Raw genomic sequence first — 20,716 nt, 5'->3', positions numbered from 1 at the left:
AGACACTGTTTAAGTAGGGAAAGAACAAGAGGGTGGGTTTGCATTGATGTAGAGAGATGGATGGAGGGAGGGGTTATACTGTAGAGGTGGGCATACTGAAGCTCATATTATATTGTCTAATAAAGAATGTCCACAGTTTGGACATTTTGAGTTTGGAACTTGCTACATGTTATATTATGGAGAAGGTTGGAGCTATACATTGAGCAAACATATATATTTTGTCTAAGCCAATCATTTATTATAATTTCAAAGACACCAATGTAGTATAAACTAAATTAGTCATTCCATGGGTGGATTTGACTTTATTTTATTACATTAAAAAGGTTAATATCACCATTGCTCCAACTGTTTAAGGGATGAGTGTTTTTTACATGTTCATCCCTGGTTTATATCACAGTGAGTCTCTGGCACAATAATACACAGCTGTGTCTTTAGTCTGCAGGTTCTGTCCTGTTAAAGATGAGTCTAAATTGAGGCTGAACTTGTTTTTCAGTGAATCCTTGTAGACTGTGTTTCCAGTATAATATTGCCCAGTCCACTCCAGTCCTTTCCTTGCAGGTTGTCGGATCCAAGCTGTCCAATAGCTAGTAACAGAATATGAGACCTTACAGGAGATGGTCAGTGGTTGACCTGGCTGGACAGTCATAGATGCTGGCTGAGTGAGTTCTTCACAGTGAACACCTTTGGGAAGAGAAAGAAGGAAGAGATAATTACAAGCTCCAAATAGTGTCAAATTATATCAATCTTATTCAATTTTCATTTATGTGTTTTTTCCCCAGATCCAAAGAGACTCCCAGTAGGCAGCTGCCAGCAGCAGCAGTAGAGATGCACGGAACATGGTTTGTGTTGAAGCTGAACTTGTGGGAGATGCACTTCTCTACTCTCCAGGACTCAGAGGGATAATCTATTGGACACACAATGAGAGACTGTTTGTATAATAGAGAGGTGGAGAGAGTGAGAGGCGTCGAGCGACAAGTGATATTTGCCGGAATAAAATAACTTCCATTATTAGTGGAAAATGGTTGGGGTTATTAAAGGCATCAATTATGGGACAGTAATTATATGGATAGTTTCTTGCATTGTTGGTATCCTAATACAGTGGGGCAAAAAAATATTTAGTCAGCCACCAATTGTGCAAGTTCTCCCACTTAAAAAGATGAGAGAGGCCTGTAATTTTCATCATAGGTACACTTCAACTATGACAGACAAAATGAGAAAAGAAATCCAGAAAATCACATTGTAGGAATTTTAATGCATTTATTTGCAAATTATGTTGGAAAATAACATCCATATCTAAAATGGACATCAAATGGCACTGTTTTCAAAATCAAATTCAAATTGGATTTCTTCTCAGGTTTTTGTCTGCCATATCAGTTCTGTTATACTCGCAGACATAATTCAAACAGTTTTAGAAACTTCAGAGTGTTTTCTATCCACCAGTAATAATAATATGCATATATTCCCATCTGGGAAAGTGTAGGACGCAGTTTACTCTGGGCACGCCTTTCATCCAAAAGTGAAAATGCTGCCCCCTATGTTCCCTTCTCATTGTCGACTTTCTCTGCACCCTTCTGAATAGGAATTCCGTTAGTACTTCCATACTTATTATTGGCACTGAAACTATTCTTACTGTGTACTTGATCACTAACAAACAGAGTTTCAAGAAAAAACTAAAGCAATGCTTCAACAAAAAAGCAACTCCAAGTGTATATGAATGAATATACTAAATTACAGTGAGTGTGTTTGAGTGTAGTGATGGTGAATGAAATAACTATGAATTTAAAGTACACTTTTAACAAGTGTAATCAAATCAAATCAAATGTATTTATATAGCCCTTCGTACATCAGCTGATATCTCAAAGTGCTGTACAGAAACCCAGCCTAAAACCCCAAACAGCAAGCAATGCAGGTGTAGAAGCACGGTGGCTAGGAAAAACTCCCTAGAAAGGCCAAAACCTAGGAAGAAACCTAGAGAGGAACCAGGCTATGTGGGGTGGCCAGTCCTCTTCTGGCTGTGCCGGGTGAGACCGAGTTTGCGTCTCTGACATGGGTAGGCAGACCGTTACATAAAAATGGAGCTCTATAGGAGAAAGCCCTGCCTCCAGCTGTTTGCTTAAAAATTCTAGGGACAATTAGGAGGCCTGCATCTTGTGACCGTAGCGTACGTGTAGGTATGTACGGCAGGACCAAATCAGAGAGATAGGTAGGAGCAAGCCCATGTAATGCTTTGTAGGTTAGCAGTAAAACCTTGAAATCAGCCCTTGCTTTGACAGGAAGCCAGTGTAGAGAGGCTAGCACTGGAGTAATATGATAAAACATTTTGGTTCTAGTCAGGATTCTAACAGCCGTATTTAGCACTAACTGAAGTTTATTTAGTGCTTTATCCGGGTAGCCGGAAAGTAGAGCATTGCAGTAGTCTAACCTGGAAGTGACAAAAGCATGGATTAATTTTTCTGCATAATTTTTGGACAGAAAGTTTCTGATTTTTGCAATGTTACGTAGATGGAAAAAAGCTGTCCTTGAAATGGTCTTGATATGTTCTTCAAAAGAGAGATCAGGGTCCAGAGTAACGCCGAGGTCCTTCACAGTTTCATTTGAGACGACTGTACAACCATTAAGATTAATTGTCAGATTCAACAGAAGATCTCTTTGTTTCTTGGGACCTAGAACAAGCATCTCTGTTTTGTCTGAGTTTAAAAGTAGAAAGTTTGCAGCCATCCACTTCCTTATGTCTGAAACACATTCTTCTAGCAAGGGCAATTTTGGGGCTTCACCATGTTTAATTGAAATGTACAGCTGTGTGTCATCCGCATAGCAGTGAAAGTTAACATTATGTTTTCGAATAACATCCCCAAGAGGTAAAATATATAGTGAAAACAATAGTGGTCCTAAAACGGAACCTTGAGGAACACCGAAATTTACAGTTGATTTGTCAGAGGACAAACCATTCACAGAGACAAACTGATATCTTTCCGACAGATAAGATCTAAACCAGGCCAGAACTTGTCCGTGTAGACCAATTTGGGTTTCCAATCTCTCCAAAAGAATGTGGTGATCGATGGTATCAAAAGCAGCACTAAGGTCTAGGAGCACGAGGACAGATGCAGAGCCTCGGTCCGATGCCATTAAAATGTCATTTACCACCTTCACAAGTGCCGTCTCAGTGCTATGATGGGGTCCAGACTGAAGCATTTCGTATACATTGTTTGTCTTCGGGAAGGCAGTGAGTTGTTGCGCAACAGCCTTTTCTAAAATTTTTGAGAGGAATGGAAGATTCGATATAGGCCGATAGTTTTTTATATTTTCTGGGTCAAGGTTTGGCTTTTTCAAGAGAGGCTTTATTACTGCCACTTTTAGTGAGTTTGGTACAGAGAGAGTGGATAGAGAGCCGTTTATTATGTTCAACATAGGAGGGCCAAGCACAGGAAGCAGCTCTTTCAGTAGTTTAGTTGGAATAGGGTCCAGTATGCAGCTTGAAGGTTTAGAGGCCATGATTATTTTCATCATTGTGTCAAGAGATATAGTACTAAAACACTTGAGCTTCTCTCTTGATCCTAGGTCCTGGCAGAGTTGTGCAGACTCAGGACAACTGAGCTTTGAAGGAATACGCAGATTTAAGGAGGAGTCCGTAATTTGCTTTCTAATAATCATAATATTTTCCTCAAAGAAGTTCATGAATTTATCACTGCTAAAGTGAAAGTCATCCTCTCTTGGGGAATGCTGCTTTTTAGTTAGCTTTGCGACAGTATCAAAAAGGAATTTCGGATTGTTCTTATTTTCCTCAATTAAGTTAGAAAAATAGGATGATCGAGCAGCAGTAAGGGCTCTTCGGTACTGCACAGTACTGTCTTTCCAAGCTAGTCGGAAGACTTCCAGTTTGGTGTGGCGCCATTTCCGTTCCAATTTTCTGGAAGCTTGCTTCAGAGCTCGGGTATTTTCTGTGTACCAGGGAGGTAGTTTCTTATGAGAAATGTTTTTAGTTTTTAGGGGTGCAACTGCATCTAGGGTATTGCGCAAGGTTAAGTTGAGTTCCTCAGTTAGGTGGTTAACTGATTTTTGTCCTCTGGCGTCCTTGGGTAGACAGAGGGAATCTGGAAGGACATCAAGGAATCTTTGTGTTGTCTGTGAATTTATAGCACGACTTTTGATGATCCTTGGTTGGGGTCTGAGCAGATTATTTGTTGCAATTGCAAACGTAATAAAATGGTGGTCCGATAGTCCAGGATTATGAGGAAAAACATTAAGATCCACAACATTTATTCCATGGGACAAAACTAGGTCCAGCGTATGACTGTGACAGTGAGTGGGTCCAGAGACATGTTGGACAAAACCCACTGAGTCGATGATGGCTCCGAAAGCCTTTTGGAGTGGGTCTGTGGAATTTTCCATGTGAATATTAAAGTCACCAAAGATTAGAATATTATCCGCTATGACTACAAGGTCCGATAGGAATTCAGGGAACTCAGTGAGGAACGCTGTATATGGCCCAGGAGGCCTGTAAACAGTAGCTATAAAAAGTGATTGAGTAGGCTGCATAGATTTCATGACTAGAAGCTCAAAAGACGAAAACGTCATTTTTTTTTTTGTAAATTGAAATTTGCTATCGTAAATGTTAGCAACACCTCCGCCTTTGCGGGATGCACGGGGGATATGGTCACTAGTGTAGCCAGGAGGTGAGGCCTCATTTAACACAGTAAATTCATCAGGCTTAAGCCATGTTTCAGTCAGGCCAATCAAGATTATGATCAGTGATTAGTTCATTGACTATAATTGCCTTTGAAGTAAGGGATCTAACATTAAGTAGCCCTATTTTGAGATGTGAGGTATCATGATCTCTTTCAATAATGACAGGAATGGAGGTGGTCTTTATCCTAGTGATTGTAGATTTATAGTATAATTAAGATATAGAGTATCAGTCAAATGTTTGGACACACCTACTCATTCAAGGGTTTTTCTTTATTTGTACTATTTTCCACATTGTAGAATAATAGTGAAGACATCACAACTATGAAATAACACATACGGAATCAATTAGTAGCCAAAAATGTGTTAGAGAAATCAAAATATAATTAAGATTTTAGATTCTTCAAAGTAGCCACCCTTTGCCTTGATGACAGCTTTGCACACAATTGGCATTCTCTCAGCCAGCTTAATGAGGTAGTTACCTGGAATGCATTTCAATGATCAAGTGTATCTTTCCTTATTGATGCGTTTGAGCCAATCAGTTGTGTTGTGACAAGGCAGGGGTGGTATACAGAAGATAGCCCTGTTTGGTTAAAGACCAAGTCCATATTATGGAAAGAACAGCTCAAATAAGCAAAGAGAAACAACAGTCTATCATTATTTTAAGACATGAAGGTCAGTCAATATGGAACATATATTTGGCGCTCTGCAATCTCACTGGATGTTTGCTAGGTACATACCCTAGAGAGGTTAATTGATATCATCACCCATTTTGAATTTCTTTGCCATGGGAGAAATATATTTCGCCCCCCTCCAGTCCTTTTTCCACAAAACTTAATCTAAAATTGTTGAATGACTTTCCTGTAAACAATATATTGTCACACCCTGACCATAGTTTGCTTTGTATGTTTCTATGTTTTGTTTGGTCAGGGTGTGATCTGAGTGTGCATTCTGTTACATGTCTAGTTTGTCTATTTCTATGTTTGGCCTGATATGGTTCTCAATCAGAGGCAGGTGTTAGTCATTGTCTCTGATTGGGAACCATATTTAGGTAGTCTGTTGGGTTTTGTGGGTGATTGTTCCTGTCTCTGTGTTTGCACCAGATAGGGCTGTTTTGATTTTTTCACATTTCTTGTTTTGTTAGGTTATTCATGTATAGTGTCTATATTAAAGAACCATGAATAACCACCACGCTGCGTTTTGGTCCGCCTCTCCTTCACTTCAAGAAAACCGTTACATATTATATTCCTACTCTTTTAGCCAGGTTTATACTGATCGTCTTTCCTTATTGTCTGCTAAGCCATTACAATTATAACTGGCTATACTTATTTCACCACTTACCATCATGAGACACAAGTTTCAATTCTATTTATCAAAATATATGTTTGTAAACGTCCCATTAAAAAGTAACATGATGATTGAGTGTCTATGTAGCTGTACCATGATGTTTACATTGTTACTTGGTAAACCTCCAATTGGTCCCTATTCCACCTGCTGAAAGCCCCCTCATCCCGTGTTGGGTTGTCAACCCAATGCCCGGCTGACCACCCCCGAGACCCGGACCCATCCTTCGAAGAGAGAACACTGTACCACCCACAGAACAGAAGCAGATCAAATGCATTTTGATCACCCTCACCTCGATTTGCATTATAGAAAGCCACTAGAAAAAAAATGTATATTTAAAAAAATCATTTTTATCTTGTTTTCTATAATTAGCTATTCATATTTGTAGTAATGCAGGCAATTTATGCAAAGGATTTTTACCTCTCTCCAGTTTTGCCATGACCAAAATTACATTATGGCAAGCAATTATTATATTGCTTGCCAAACAATCCTATATTGTCCCTAACATGTTTTACTCCCTTGCAACAGTTGTGGGATACACACACCCACACACACTCTTACACACGCATACACACTCAACCCCTTTCCCCCACAACAACCATAGACTCAGATTCTCAACAGTTGCACCATCCCAGAGCCCAACTAAAGAAATGTCTTGATTTACTGTCACATCTGGTCCTGCAACACCCTCTAATGCTCATCCTGTGTCTCCTTGACCTGCCGCCACTCCCCCAGTACTCTCTCCCTCTCCCTATCTCTCTGTGTGATTATGTGGATCGGAGACAGGTGTGCTGGAGTCAGAGCAGATCCCCACCAGCTGCAACCTGTTCCATAATCAAGACCTCTACATATACTCAGTCCTGCTACTTCCACACTGCCAGATCGTAATCTCTGCTCAGTCAGTCTACGGTCCTAGACATTTGTTACTATTCAGATCCTGTTAGTTCCTGTTTTCCCTTGCCTGACTTTGTTTTCCTCTCTTCCACAGTTCTGCCCGCTCTGACTCTGGTCCCTGTGTCCAGTCCCATGTCTCGTCATCCTGCTACTCTGTCCTGGATTCCGCATTCTACTACTCCATTGGATTCCCCTAAGGACCTGCTTACACTGTCTCAATCCCTCTAGTTCCACCCTCAGCCTCCACTCCTGGTTTCCAGCAACCCGCCCGAGCTTCCTCTGACCTGCACTCCATCTCCCCCTGTGTCTCAATAAATACCTTGGTTACTTCATCCCAGTCTCCCCGTCTGAGTCTGCTCTTGGGTTCCCCTGTTCCACTCTGCTTAACAGTATGATCGGGCCAAAAAGATTAACCCAGCAGACTCTGCTACTCTCTCTCAAACCCTCGTCGACCAAGACGCCCTGGTCGAGCAACATGACCAAGCCCTGAAGAACCTTCTGGAACACATCAAGGGGTTTTCACAGATCCTGTCCGACCTACAGGTCCGACCCTTCGCCCAGAGCTCATGACCAGTTCCAAGTCCTTCCCCACCGCTCCGGGAGCCGTTTGTTCCGATTCCTGAGCATTACGATGGCAACCTCGGAGCGTGCAGAGCCTTTTTGGTACAATGTTCACGAGCTTTGAGCAACAGCCCTGCTCTTATGCTAGCAAACAGACCAAGATTGACTTTCTGATTGGCTGCCTCCGTGGAGCAGCACTTTCCTTGGCCACAGCAGTGTGGGAGAGACCATCCCCCATCTGCATCTCCTACTCCAGATTCACGGAGGAGATGAAGAAAGTTTTCAACCAGTGGTTAGAGCCTAGTGGTTAGAGAGTTGGACTAGTAACCAAAAGGTTGCAAGTTCAAATCCCCGAGCTGACTAGGCCTAGGCCGTCATTGAAAATAAGAATTTGTTCTTAACTGACTTGCCTAGTAAAATAAAGGTAAAAAAATATATCCTCAGGCACCCCGTAGTGCTGGAAGACGTGTGTAAACAGGGCCTCCGCAGTCTGTAGGGCCGTAGGGAGACTGGGCAAAGGGAGGAGACGACAGGACTTAGAAAAACAATCCACAACGACCAGGATTGTGGTGTTACCTTGTGAAGGAGGAAGATCGGTCAGGAAATCAACCGACAGGTGCGACCACGGCTGTTGTGGAAAGGGTAATGGTTGCAACTTACCTCTTTGCAGGTGCCTAGGAGCCTTACACTGAGCGCACACCGAGCAGGAGGAAACATAAACCATCACATCCTTAGCCAAAGTGAGCCACCAGTACATCACACTAAGACAGCGCACCGTCCGACCGATCCCAGGATGACCAGAGGAGGGTGACGTGTGGGTCCAATAGATCAGCCAGTCGCGGATAGAAGACGGAAGGTACAGACGCCCAGCTGGACACTGGGGGGAGTGGGCTCGGTGCATAATGCCCGCTCAATGTCTGCGTCCAGCTCCCACACCACCGGTGCCACCAGGTAAGAGGCCAGAAGTATGGGAGTGGGATCCATGGGCCGAGCTTTGTCATACAGCCGGGACAATGTGTCTGCCTTAACGTTCTGGGAGCCTGGTCTGTATGTAAGGGAACACCCCCCTGAAATGGACAAAAATGAATGGGAACATATTGGCACCGTACAAAACATATACACATGTCCAATACCACTCAATTGGAAGTCGTTTCATTCAAAGTTGATTGCAAATGCGATATGGCAAGTACCAAGTGTAACACTGCAAAAATCCAATAGATGGCGAGTGCGCTCAGTAATTTTTCGTATTGCAAATGTAACACAAGTCAAGACCTAAGAGTAAAATTTAGAAAATGTCAACGTTTTGTCAACTTATCACCCCCTTAAAAAAGTCAATTACACATGTGTAAGAACTGTATGAACATACTTTTGTCAAATTTTATTATCATATTTTTTAAATATTTTTTTTACTTTTCCATAAGGCATATGTTTTGTCCATTTGCAATATGATTTCATAGGAAATCAAAAGTCGAAGTCAAAAGTATTATTATTTTGTTGCTAAATGCCAAAAGCAATGTCCAAATGCAATATGAAAGATTTGAAAGTGCCAAATCAGGATGTTATGTCCATTTGCCATGTACGATCAATGGAAGTCGGTTTACGAACCCAAAAGTCAGTGAACCATGTCCAAAAGGCATTTATCCTGCCAAAATGATATATAGCACTATGTTAAGCCATGAATCAACCTAGATGGTCTATTTGTCATGTATGATGAGGGAGAAGTGGGACCGTTGTTTTTTAATGATTTTTTAAAAAACGTCCAAAATTACAAGGGGCACGGGTGGGGGGTGCTCCCTACCCAACCGTGGACCCCTTGCTACCCCATAATGACATTAAAAAAACATTTTAAAAATGTGCTCATGGTAACCCGTTCCAATCACCAGGTGCACGGCTGTGCATTTGCAATATGTTTCAATGTGCATTTACCATCATGAATTTGACATGCTCAAAAATTCTGCAGAAATGCAAAATTGACTGGCCTGATTAACTCGGGATGGCCAGGCAGTGATAGTGGTTCCTCTCCATCGCTCGTTGTGTTGATTTCATCATGTCCATTTGGTGATGTTTTTTTCACTGTTGAATCATATTGCAAATGCACTGTGATTTTGCAATATGTTTCAATGGGCATTCACCATCACGAATTTGACATGCTCAAAAATTCTGCAGAAATGCTAAATTGACTGGCCTGATGAACTCAGGATGGCCGGGCAGTGATTCTGGTTCCTTTCCATCGCTCGTTGAGGTTGATTTCAGAATGTCACTTTGGTGATGGTACCTCACTGTTTAAACATATTGCAAATGGACAAAATTTGCCAGCAAGTCACCATCCATCAGTCAATTAGATATCATTCTGACACGAAACTGATACAAACTGACACCACACCCACTTTTTCCAACTCGTTTAGAAGCCAACTATCACATATTTCAAAATTCACAGTGCATTCTGTTCGAACATAAAACACGTAGTTAGTTACATTCTAGCTGCGGGTCCAGTTCTGACATTATGTGTAGGCCTAGCTGAGGCGACCCTGAATACCAAGTTTCGGCTCGATAGGTCATTTGGAGCCCGAGTAGCGACCTTAATTGGTGTTGAAAAGCCACATTTTCAGGGCATTGCTACGGGGTCCTTGAATGCGATATTGGACAGAAACGTTGGGGTCTGTTCAGTTATTATGCACCGTCAAGTTCAAATCAAATGTTATTGGTCACATACACATGGTTAGCAGATGTTAATGCGAGTGTAGCGAAATGCTTGTGCTTCTAGTTCCGACTGTGCAGTAATATCTAACAAGTAATCTAACAATTTCACAACAACTACCTTATATACACAAGTGTAAGGGAATGATTAAGTGATTAAGTGTTTTTGGTGACAGGCCAAATTTCTTCAGCCTCCTGAGGTTAAAGAGGCGCTGTTGTGCCTTTTTCACCACGCTGTCTGTGTGGGTGGACCATTTTAGTGTGTCTGTGATGTGTCGGCCGAGGAACTTAAAACTTTCCACCTTCTCCACTACTGTCCCATAGATGTGGATAGGGGGTGCTCCTTGGAATGGAATAATTCAATGCAACTTATTTTGCAATTTGTTAAGCACATTTTGACTCCTGAACCTATGTAGGCTTGCCGTAAGAAAGGGATTGAATACTTATTGACTCAAGACATTTCAGCTTTAAATTTAGAAAATCTCCGAAGACCATCTCCCTCAGTCACCTCAACCCCTTCCAGTCGCCTCCTTTACTTCCAGAATTTTAGTTCTGGGCTGATCTCTCACCTTCCTCATGATCATTGATGCCCCACGAGGTGAACTATTACAGTGAAAGAATGCCATGATATTGTTTGAGGAGAGTGCACAATTTTGAACATGAAAAGTTATTAATAAAAAAATTAGGCACATTTGGGCAGTCTTGATACAAATATTTGACAGAAATTCAATGGTTCATTGGATCAGACTAAACCTTTGCACACACACTGATACCATCTAGTGGCCAAAATCTAAATTGCACCTACACTGGAATAATACATTATGGCCTTTCTCTTGCATTTCAAAGATGATGGTACAAAAAAATACAATGGAATGGTTGGTTTTTTCTTTGTATTGTCTTTTACCAGTGCTATTGTGTTACATTCTACTACATTCCTTTCACATTTCCATAAACTTCAAAGTGTTTTCTTTCAAATGGTACCAAGAATATGCATATCCTTGCTTCAGGGCCTGAGCTACAGACAGTTCGATTTGGGTATGTCATTTTAGGTAACAATTGAAAAAAAAGGTGCGATCCTTAAGAGGGTTGGCGCACCGATCCCTTTAGCGGGATCATTTTTGTCAACATCCGCTGAATTGCAGAGCGCCAAATTCAAATTAAATTAGTACAAATATTACATTTTCATGAAATCACAAGTACAATATACCAAAACACAGCTTAGCTTGTTGTTAATCCACCTGGCATGTCAGATTTTAAAAAAGCTTTACAGCGAAAGCAAACCAAGCGTTTCTGTGAGGACATCTCTCTCAGCCGACAAAACATTACAAACAGCTAGCAGCAAAGTAGGTTGGTCACGAAAGTCAGAAAAGCAATAAAAATTAATCGCTTACCTTTGATGATCTTCGGATGTTTGCACTCACGAGACTCCCAGTTACACAATAAATGTTTGTTTTGTTCGATAAAGATTATTTTTATATCCAAAAACCTCCATTTGGTTGTCGCGTTTTGTTTCAGTAATCCACAGACTCGTGCAGGTCACGACGGGCAGACGAAAATTCCAAATAGTGTCCGTAAAGTTCACATAAACATAAACATTTTTTATAATCAATCCTCAGGTTGTTTTTACAATAAATAATCAATAATGTTTCAACCGGACAGTAGCCTTTTCAATAGGAGAGAGAGAGAAAAGATCTCCCTCCAATGGCTCGTGCATGCACAAGTCTGGGGACACCCAGCTATCCACTGACGTGATCCTTCTCCCTAATTTTTCAGAATAAAAGCCTGAAACTATGTCTAAAGACTGTTCACACCTTGTGGAAGCCATAGGGAACGGAATCTGGTTGATATCCCTTTAAATGGAGGGTAGGCATGCAATGGAACAGAGAGGTATCAAAATAACAGCACTTCCTGGTTGGATTTTCCTCAGATTTTCGCCTGCAATATCAGTTCTGTAATACTCACAGACAATATTTTGACAGTTTTGGAAACTTTAGTGTTTTCCATCCTAATCTGCTAATCTAATTATATGCATATTCTAACTTCTGGGCCTGAGAAATAGGCAGTTTCGTTTGGGCATGTTTTTCATCCAAACATCAAAATACTGCCCCCTAGTCTCAAGAAGTTTTAATTGATCAGCAACTGTCACAAAACCAATACATGGCTAAACGACACTCAATTACTTTTCAAATCATAATTTGACATGTTCTCCCACATCTGCAATACATCTCTGTTGTTTGTTTTTAAATGTGTTACTGCACTTTCACAATGATACATCGGCCCTTTTTAGGGATAGTCAAGATGCTATATCAGGGAAATGTCTTTATCAGAGTGAAGGTGCATCCTGGGTAGAAGTCAAGCTTGGGTAGCTTTGAATTACTCCACCCAACACTCATTTTGATAGACACACCTGATAAAAACACATTTTTAACTCTCTCCCCTATAAATAATTACAAACAAGACATAGTAATGTATTTAGGTGGAGGTGCCCAGGACAGATATGAGAAACCACATGTTGTTTTGTCACACTGCTTTGCTTTATCTTGGCCAGGTCGCTGTTGCAAAAGAGAAATTGATCTCAACTCGCCTACCTGGTTAAATAAATGTGAAATAAAAATAACTAAATAAATGGACATTTGTTACTTTAGTTAAGGACTCATTGTTCACTGCAATTCTTGAAAAGTGTGTTATATGTATTACAAACACAAACCATGAATATGGTCTGTCAATAACATTGTGTGTGATGAGTAGCAGTGAATGACTGAAAATATTAAATAATATAATGAATACAACTGTTGACAACGGCTTATAATATAAATGAAGTAGTGATTCAATTGTCTCATTATTTGAACCATCTCCCCATTTATTCAAACCAAATGCAAATTGTGTTCACGTGGTTGAAACATTGTGTGGTTACCAGCCACCAGGTGATTTATGTAAAAGGCCATTTCTCCTCAGTTGAAACATGGTAGTGAGAATTAGATCATGAAAGTGTATAGGGACAGTCCCTACAGTCCCTGGGCTACTTAACTGCTTTAACTGTCTATCTGAATCATCAGAGATGCTAAACTGGGACCCTGAAACACCCAGGTGACAGACTGGAGTTCACCAAGCGTGGTGCCACACAGCTGTGAGGGTCACAGAGGGGAAGAGAGAGGTGTGGGGTGTGTGAGAGAAACAGACACCACTGTGAAAAGGAGAGCAGGGCCTGTGTGGAACAGAATAGATTATCAAACATAAACCTTTCGACTATGGAATGGATGCATTAATAGTTACTTCTCATACAGTTTGATGAACATGATGGAAAATATGCTGTTTCTGTTTGACTTAAAGCATACAAATTATGACAAAAGTAACTACAAATATGTTTATTCCATACTCTAAGAATGTATGATTAAATAGTCAGTTTATATTGATAAATTCATTGAATTTGTCACGTTCTGACCTATTTCCTTTGTTTTGTATTTATTTAGTATGGTCAGGGCGTGTGTTGGGTGGGCAGTCTATGTTTGTTTTTCTATGTTTTGGGGCATTTCTATGTTTCGGCCTAGTATGGTTGTATAGTATGACGACGCCTAGTATAGTATGACGACACCATTCTGTATACTTCCGGCCCTTCTTTGGACACTGTGTTAACAACCCTCCAGGCAAGCTTCAATGCCATACAACTCTCCTTCCGTGGCCTCCAACTGCTCTTAAATACAAGTAAAACTAAATGCATGCTCTTCAACCGATCACTACCTGCACCTACCCGCCTGTCCAACATCACTACTCTGGACGGCTCTGACTTAGAATACGTGGACAACTACAAATACTTAGGTGTCTGGTTAGACTGTAAACTCTCCTTCCAGACCCATATCAAACATCTCCAATCCAAAGTTAAATCTAGAATTGGCTTCCTATTTCGCAACAAAGCATCCTTCACTCATGCTGAGGGGTGGCAGGGTAGCCTAGTGGTTAGAGCGTTGGACTAGTAACCGGAAGGTTGCGAGTTCAAACCCCCGAGCTGACAAGGTACAAATCTGTCATTCTGCCCCTGAACAGGCAGTTAACCCACTGTTCCCAGGCCGTCATTGAAAATAAGAATTTGTTCTTAACTGACTTGCCTGGTTAAATAAAGGTAAAAAAAAAAAAAAAAAAAAAAAAAAAAAAAAAAAAAAAAAAAAAAAATGCTGCCAAACATACCCTTGTAAAACTGACCATCCTACCAATCCTCGACTTTGGCGATGTAATTTACAAAATAGCCTCCAATACCCTACTCAACAAACTGGATGCAGTCTATCACAGTGCAATCCGTTTTGTCACCAAAGCCCCATATACTACCCACCATTGCGACCTGTACGCTCTCGTTGGCTGGCCCTCGCTTCATACTCGTCGCCAAACCCACTGGCTCCATGTCATCTACAAGACCCTGCTAGGTAAAGTCCCCCCTTATCTCAGCTCGCTGGTCACCATAGCATCTCCCACCTGTAGCACACGCTCCAGCAGGTATATCTCTCTAGTCACCCCCAAAACCAATTCTTTCTTTGGCCGTCTCTCTTTCCAGTTCTCTGCTGCCAATGACTGGAACGAACTACAAAAATCTCTGAAACTGGAAACACTTATCTCCCTCACTAGCTTTAAGCACCAACTGTCAGAGCAGCTCACAGATTACTGCACCTGTACATAGCCCACATATAATTTAGCCCTATCAACTACCTCTTTCCCAACTGTATTTAATTTATTTATTTATTTTGCTCCTTTGCACCCCATTATTTTTATTTCTACTTTGCACATTCTTCCATTGCAAAACTACCATTCCAGTGTTTTACTTGCAATATTGTATTTACCTTGCCACCAAGGCCTTTTTTTGCCTTTACCTCCCTTCTCACCTCATTTGCTCACATTGTATATAGACTTGTTTATACTTTATTATTGACTGTATGTTTGTTTTACTCCATGTGTAACTCTGTGTTGTTGTATCTGTCGAACTGCTTTGCTTTATCTTGGCCAGGTCGCAATTGTAAATGAGAACTTGTTCTCAACTTGCCTACCTGGTTAAATAAAGGTAAAATAAAAAAATAAAAAAATAGTTCTCAATCAGAGGCAGGTGTCATTAGTTGTCTCTGATTGAGAATCATACTTAGGTAGCCTGGGTTGCACTGTTTGTTGGTGGGTGATTGTCTATGTTAGTTGCGTGTGTCAACAAAGTCCTTATGATAGCTTCACGGTCTTTATTTGTTTATTGTTTTGTATCCAGTGTTCAGTTCTTTCTTTAATTAAACATTCAACATGAACACATACCACGCCGCATTTTGGTCCTCTGATCCTTCTCGCCTCTCCTCTTCAGATGAAGAGGAAGACCGTGACAGAATTTGGTCAGAATCTGGGACTGATACATTTTACCTCTTAGAAATGACATTACGGTTTCAATATCTCAGGCCCAGAAAGTCAGATTCTTACAAGGTAAAGTTCTCCTGGTTCAGTTTTCTCAGAGGCTCTACATTATCAGAGAATGGTCCTTGCTGGTGCTACAGACCACGGCTGTAGCTGAAAACATCTACATTTTCATCCTTTCGATATATTTGCATGTCTTAAAGCATAATAACTGTTTGAAAAGTAACTATTAGTACATCCATTCCATAGTCTGTGTTGGTTTGAGAATGATTTTAATCATTTGTAGCTCCCAATGTTGGAGGACGTGCAGGAGTCTGATGTTTCTATGGTGTTTCTAGTTCCCAATGTTGGTGGACGTGCAGGAGTCTGATGTTTCTAGTTCCCATTGTTGGTGGACATGCAGGAGAGTGGTGGACGTTCAGGAGAGTCTGATGTTTCTATGGTGTTTCTAGTTCCCAATGTTGGTGGACGTGCAGGAGTCTGATGTTTCTATGGTGTTTCTAGTTCCCAATGTTGGTGGACGTGCAGGAGTCTGATGTTTCTATGGTGTTTCTAGTTTCCAATGTTGGTGGACGTGCAGGAGTCTGATGTTTCTAGTTCCCATTGTTGGTGGACATGCAGGAGAGTGGTGGACGTTCAGGAGAGTCTGATGTTTCTATGGTGTTTCTAGTTCCCAATGTTGGTGGACGTGCAGTCTGATGTTTCTATGGTGTTTCTATGGTGTTTCTAGCTCCCACAGTGTTGGTGGACGTGCAGGAGTCTGATGTTCTAATCCAGGAGGAGATTTTTTGTCCCATCCTGCCCATCCTAACCATAGAGTCTCTGGAGGAGGGCAAAGACTATCAATCGCCAAGAAAAAAACCCACCAAAACAGGTTGAAATTTCAGGAAACCTTTTCAAACAGCTCTTACACTAAAAGTGCATTATCATCATGTTAACAATCTCAGTATTACTCCAACCTCAGTGTGGAAATATACACTGCTCAAAAAAATAAAGGGAACACTAAGATAACACATCCTAGATCTGAACGAAATATTCTTATTAAATACTTTTTTCTTTACATAGTTGAATGTGCTGACAACAAAATCACACAAAGTATCAATGGAAATCAAATGTATCAACCCATGGAGGTCTGGATTTGGAGTCACTCAAAATTAAAGTGGAAAACCACACTACAGGCTGATCCAACTTTGATGTTATGTCCTTAAAACAAGTCAAAATGAGGCTCGGTAGTGTGTGTGGCCTCCACGTGCCTGTATGACCTCCCTACAACACTTGGGCGTGCTCCTGATGAGGTGGCGGATGGTCTCCTGAGGGATCTCCTCCCAGACCTGGACTAAAGCATCCGCCAACTCCTGGACAGTCGGTGGTGCAACGAGGCATTGGTGGATGGAGCGAGACATGATGTCACAGATGTACTCAATTGGATTCAGGTCTGGGGAACGGGCTGTCCAGTCCATAGCATCAATGCCTTCCTCTTGCAGGAACTGCTGACACACTCCAGCCACATGAGGTCTAGCATTGTCTTGCATTAGGAGGAACCCAGGACCAACCGCACCAGCATATGGTCTCACAAGGGGTCTGAGGATCTCATCTCGGTACCTAATGGCAGTCAGGCTACCTCTGGCGAGCACATGGAGGGCTGTGCGGCCCCCCAAAGAAATGCCACCCCACACCATGACTGACCAACCGCCAAACCGATCATGCTGGAGGATGTTGCAGGCAGCAGAACGTTCTCCACGGCGTCTCCAGACTCTGTCACGTCTGTCACATGTGCTCACTGTGAACCTGCTTTCATCTGTGAAGAGCACAGGGTGCCAGTGGCAAATTTGCCAATCTTGGTTTTCCCTGGCAAATGCCAAACGTCCTGCACGGTGTTGGGCTGTAAGCACAACCCCCACCTGTGGACGTCGGGCCCTCATACCACCCTCATGGAGTCTGTTTCTGACCGTTTGAGCAGACACATGCACATTTGTGGCCTGCTGGAGGTCATTTTGCAGGGCCCTGGCAGTGCTCCTCCTGCTCCTCCTTGCACAAAGGTGGAGGTAGCGGTCCTGCTGCTGGGTTGTTGCCCTCCTACGGCCTCCTCCACGTCTCCTGATGTACTGGCTTGTCTCCTGGTAGCGCCTCCATGCTCTGGACACTACGCTGACAGACACAGCCAAACCTTCTTCCCACAGCTCGCATTGATGTGCCATCCTGGATGAGCTGCACTACCTGAGCCACTTGTGTGGGTTGTAGACTCCGTCTCATGCTACCACTAGAGGTAAAGCACCGCCAGCATTCAAAAGTGACCAAAACATCAGCCAGGAAGCACAGGAACTGAGAAGTGGTCTGTGGTCACCACCTGCAGAACCACTCCTTTATTGGGGTGTCTTGCTAATTGCCTATAATTTCCACCTGTTGTCTATTCCATTTTCACAACAGCATGTGAAATGTATTGTCAACCAGTGTTGCTTCCTAAGTGGACAGTTTGATTTCACAGAAGTGTGATTGACTTGGAGTTACATTGTGTTGTTTAAGTGTTACCTTTATTTTTTTGAGCAGTGCATATAAAACACAGAAAAAAATCATGCTTTTGACTGCACTGGGCCTTTAAATACTTTTAAAATACTTATGCTTATTAGCCTCTATTATTGACAGTTCTTCATTAACAAATAATTGCTTCTAAATAACAATCAGGGGAATTCATATCACTTGATATCTGTATTTAGCAGTAACATACAAAGTAATAATGTTTTTTTACAGTTTTCTTACCTGGTCATTGCAGTCTTATTTACCTGTAGTTTCCTATTGACGTTACCCTGTTATTTCAGCACTGTAAACTGAAGTGCTACCAGCCTTTAATCCAGGGAATCACCACACATCAACAAGGCATGTTGAGACGGGGGTGCAGCCTAATATCCTAGATTGGATTCCTCTCCTTGTCTCCTTCCCTTAACCTGAACAAATCCGAGCACATGGGATATGTGGAAACAATATGGTGGAAACTTATTTCTGAAGGTTCATCTCTGTGCATTTCACATCTGTGGAGAGGAAGGAAGGAGAAAAGGAGTGGAAGCCACTTCAGTCTATTGGGACACATCCTGGCAGGGATTACATCTCCCTCTACTGATCCATACAGAGATAAAGATCCAGTACACAAACCACTAACCAGCGCACTGAAATAAACAATACACTGTGGAGAAACGCAGAACAGTGCAGCATCTGGGTAGAGGATAGTTATGATGATGATGGTGGAGCTGACAACAGTGTTGATGTTGATTTAGTTATGTTGGTGATCACGGTGGTAACCAATGACATGCTGATAAGAGGGTGACTATCCGGCTAAACGGCTGTCATTTGTCTGTGCCCTACTGAGTGAGGATGTTCACTGGTTATTTATCCATGGTTGGTGATGGAGACTGGGGAGAGGGTCAGATGGAGAAAGAGGTGGTCAGACAGGGAGATGCTGCTGGATGCGCAGCCTGCTGGGCATTGTGCCCTCCTCTCCCCTGTCGTCAGCCCCTTGGCACGTCAGTTGGCAACATGCTGTGACTCCGTCCCGGCAACAGTGTCACAGCGTTGGTCCTCAGCCACGGCGGTCTGAGCCAAACAGAGCAATTACGATGCCAGATTACACAAGAGCCAGCCAATTGGGAAGCTGGTTGAACCCAGTCTCTTCCCTCTCACATGTGAATTCCTTTGAACCCTCCAGATATACATATACACACACACTCAGATGTCACAGCAGCACACACACACACACACTCTCACAGATATTCACGCTCACACGCTTTCATTTTTCCTTGCAGACATATGCACAGACTGTGAGAATAATGCAACTGTATCTTCCTCTGTATTCATGGGGACCTTCCCTAAATGCAGCCAGCTAATATGTTCAGTTGTTTTCTGAACTGTGAGCATCTGCATACAGACCAGTGACAACGGCCACACATGATTGGCCTTTCACATGGGAAACGTACCATCCCACAGTCAGATGCACCACAGTCTTGTGGCGTCCTCTAGTGGACAACAATGGTGTTACAGTGATGAAATGAGGTGCATGACAGCAAAGGGGTGGGTTTGCTGAGGGTAGAAAATCATAATAAATTGTATTTAATTGACACAAGCTGTCTCCAATCAATCAATAAATGAATGTCTGGTTGTGCGTGTGGTTTGGTGGCAGTATCGCCTAAGCCAGTGGAGGCTGATCTACAAATAGTATTCCCAAATAATAGGCTTTGTGTGATTAAGATTCAAAGAGCTACGCCTCCCCTGCCTTTGACAAATCCCTCCATCAAACAAACACAACAAGACTTGTGTCAATTTAATTACATTTCCTAGGAGCAGCAAACATAGCTTATCATGCTGGAAATATTTTTGTATTTATTTTAACTAGGCAAGTCAGTTAAGAACAAATTCTTATTTTCAATGACGGCCTAGGATCAGTGGGTACTGCCTGTTCAGGAGCAGAACGACAGATTTGTACCTTGTCAGCTCAAGGATTCGAACTTGCAACCTTTCGGTTACTAGTCCAAGGCTCTAACCACTAGGCTACCCTGCCGCCCCATATCAGTAGAAAGTGCCAGAAAAACAAAAACCAAAAAGCATGGTCCTACTTATATGCTCTTTAATGTTGATCTCTATATGTATTTATGTCAAATCACATATGCAACCATATTTATATTCTTACTAAAGAAAATCTTTGGAGGGAGTTGAAAGTCCGTGTTGCCCAGCAACAGCCCCTAAACATCACTGCTCTAGAGGAGATCTGCATGGAGGAATGGGCCAAAATACCAGCAACAGTGTGTGAAAACCTTGTGAAGACTTACAGAAAACGTTTGACCTCTGTCATTGCCAACAAAGGGTATATAACAAAGTATTGAGATAAACTTTTGTTATTGACCAAATACTTATTTTCCACCATAATTTGCAAGTAAATTCATTCAAAATCCTACAATGTGATTTTCTGGATTTTTTTTCTCATTTTGTCTGTCATAGTTGAAGTGTACCTATGATGAAAATTACAGGCCTCTCTCATCTTTTTAGGTGGGAGAACTTGCACAATTGGTGGCTGACTAAATACTTTTTTGCCCCACTGTAGCCTTTGGTGAGACCAATATGAATAATATTGAACATGAAGATAATCTGAATACCTTCTGTGTGGGAGGACATTTGATGT

Source organism: Oncorhynchus mykiss, chromosome 12 (genome assembly GCF_013265735.2).
Source record: "Oncorhynchus mykiss isolate Arlee chromosome 12, USDA_OmykA_1.1, whole genome shotgun sequence".
NCBI lineage: Eukaryota > Metazoa > Chordata > Actinopteri > Salmoniformes > Salmonidae > Oncorhynchus > Oncorhynchus mykiss.
This window is presented reverse-complemented; position numbering follows the sequence as displayed.